Source organism: Sinocyclocheilus rhinocerous, unplaced genomic scaffold (assembly GCF_001515625.1).
Source record: "Sinocyclocheilus rhinocerous isolate Xijiao unplaced genomic scaffold, SAMN03320098_v1.1 scaffold357, whole genome shotgun sequence".
Lineage (NCBI taxonomy): Eukaryota > Metazoa > Chordata > Actinopteri > Cypriniformes > Cyprinidae > Sinocyclocheilus > Sinocyclocheilus rhinocerous.
The window spans coordinates 218,575-221,718 of record NW_015649568.1 but is presented as its reverse complement, the minus strand read 5'-3'; the positions used below and the strand labels follow the sequence as shown (position 1 = coordinate 221,718).

The following is a 3,144-nucleotide window of genomic DNA, read 5'->3' as shown; positions in this document are numbered from 1 at the left end:
CAGAAATCTATCATTTGGGCTTTGCTTAAACCGTTCATGACCTTTCCTTGTTGATGATACACCGACCTGGAAGAAATGTGATGGCCTGTAGCATATTTCTTTCCTGAGTGAAGTCCACCATCATGTGATTCATACTGTCACTGGCCTTTGCTTTCAGAGACAGACGAAATGCTGGAGCCATAGTCACACTGCAGACATACAGACCCACAATAAACATTCACAGTCAGTCTACAAAGACAATAAAACTCATCTGACAGACTGAGAACAGGAATGTGGGAATGTCCTGAAGGAAAGCGTCAATGAGGGCACAGTAAATCACTCCATGCATATACACACGCACACACCTGCGGAGTCAGACGAAATCAAAATGAGCCAAACATCACTAATAAAATTACTAGAATTTTGCTAAAAAAAAAAAAAAAAAAGATGAAATTATTAAAAATGGTGACCATTTACAGTATCAAAAATACCTTCCCTTGAACATTCATTTAAAAAAAATTAACTTACAAAAATGGACAAACACTTGTTCAAAAGTTGTTGTTTTTTTTAATTGATCAAGGACTCGTTAAATCGATCTAAAGTGACAGTTAAGACTTTTAAATTGTTACAAAAAAAATCTAATTCTAATAAATGCTGTTCTTTTGTACGTTCTCAAAAATATATAGCAATCCAATTTCCACAAAAATATTAAGCAAATTAACTTTTCAACATTGATAATATAACTGGAGCCTGGAGGAGCAGCTGCTGAAAATTCAGCTTTGACATGGCTAAATTACATTTGACATTAATAAATTGCATTTTAAAATACATTAAAAAGAAAAGTTATTTTAAATTGCAATAATATTGCACAATATTACTGTTTTTAATGTGTTTTTATCCAGTTATGCAGTCTTGAGGGCCCCAAACTTTTGAACAAATGTATTTGTTAACCACTTAATAGTCAAATATTTATAAATGTCTTTCTCTGAGGCATCTAATACACGATGCATAAATATATATATATATATATTAAAAAATGTTACATCTTTTTTTTTGTTAATAATAAAGTAACAAAAATAAAACTATAAATGTATAATCTATAAAACGTCCACATCATACTGATTCTTTTCCCATGAAGCCTCTTTCTGCTTAGCAAGAAGGCTGTTTTTGGGAAACAGTCAGTTTATTAGATGTGGGACGTCCCACACCAATTTCATCTCTTGGCCTCTTTAGCTCAAGTCTCTGTTTGGAAGTGATTGTGCTTTAAAGTGCTTTCAGAATTAGACAGTTGTGTGTTGCTCTTGTTTTCTGATCAAGAGACTCTAAAGGAGAACTGTAAGTGGCATATATGACCGTGGACTGTCTCTTAGACGCTGTGTCTCCGGTTATGGATCATGGCCACAATGTGCGAAAGGTCTAAACTCTTCATCATCACCTCCATAAATTCTTCATCAGTACGTGCCCCTGCTACAAACTCCTCCAGCGACAGCTCCCCTGTTGAATGGAGAACAGTTAGCGATTATAGACAGGGAAAACATAATCATACTCTTTTAAAGATTTAATACGTTTCTTAAGATTAGAATCTTATTTTAATTCTCACCATCTCCATTGACGTCGATCCTATCAAACACTCTGTTTGTGAACTCCTCGGCACTCGATTCCTGCGACTCACTTCCATTGATGGCACGGATGGCCTAATGTAAAAAAAAAAGAAAAGGATTTATATTCTCTTTTCATAGCCATCTAGTGCAGTTTGTACTAACATTATCTTTCCTACCTTTATGATATTCAGGAGCTCGTGTCTGTCTATGCAGCCGTTGCCATCAACATCATAAAGTCTGAAATACCAGCGCAGTTTGTGCTCCATTTTGCCTCTCATTACAAGACTGAGAGCAGCCACATACTCCATGAAGTCTATATAACCGTCCTGCAAAAGAGACAAACTCAGTTAAGAAACATAATACATTTTAAACACTTGAGACCATTGTGACTGATGTGATACACTTCATATATACCGTTCTATGTCTGAGATGGTTGGTTTGCTTTATGGCTTAGAACAAATGAATAAAATACATCTGGAACGAAGTTAGCTGAAAGAGGAGTGACCTTTGAGATCTGTCTACCAATCGGCATCCACATCTGGAACTGTGTGTTTTATATTTAATAAGTTGTCATATGTTTTATATTAGGTATGTGTTCCCACATTAGTCCGTAATGAATCCTAAAGCAGCTGGATGTTCTTTGTTGTTCTCTTATTTATGTGATGGCGGTGTGGAGGATCACGACTGGGATGATGAGGATGCCCTCTGGAGGATTACTGCCAATTCCAAGGTCTGCGTCTGAGACACGGACACCAGACATAATCCTCAGGTCAACACATTTTCCTCTGAATGACACAGATCCCCGCTGTCTAGGGCAGTGTCACGGAGGAAGGTCATGGGCAACGTTGAGGTTTGTCAATGTGGAGATATATGGATATTCTATATTGCATAGTTGCATATTGTTGAGTAATTGATCAGACATGCTTTTACTGGTATTAGTAGTGTGTAAAAGTCTGGAAAGTTTAACATTAGTAAAGATGCATCTTATTTCCAACTTTAAAAAAGAAAAGATATCTATATAATGCAGGCCTCAATAATATGGGGGCAAATGTGTGCCACTTATTAATCATTTGAGAAATTGAGAAATCCATTATAGAATAAATTATGAAATGTGTAATCATGGATAAAAATAATTTCAAAATGTAAAAAAACCGAATAGAAAATCATTAAAATTATCATTATGAACAGTTTATGATTTACAATGTCACAATGATGTCAATGTCACAATGTCAGATTTAACAAAACAACCCCTGATAAACAATTTGCTGTAATCAAATTATAAAGCATTATAAAAAGAATTGTGAAAATTGACATCCAAAAATAGAAACAATATATCCTATAACATTATAAAATACTAATTGATTAAAAGCTTTCTCTCTCTCTCTCTCTCTCTCTCTCTCTCTCTCTCTCTCTCTCTGCTTGAATATTATGCACTATTAAAATAATTTATTCCCATCATGCCTGGTCCAGAAGGATCTCAAGGCCTTTGCACAATGATGATGAAAGTCTAAACACAGCCACATCTATTACTTTACAGTCTCTCCTTTCGGCACATCACCTAATT

At 35.2% G+C, this 3,144-nt stretch overlaps 1 pseudogene; it reads right to left on the bottom strand.

The window, feature by feature from the left end:
* Positions 1-1,025: 1,025 nt before the first annotated feature.
* The window catches only part of LOC107710672 (guanylyl cyclase-activating protein 1-like), a 3,329-nt pseudogene continuing 1,210 nt past the window's right edge, over positions 1,026-3,144 (bottom strand).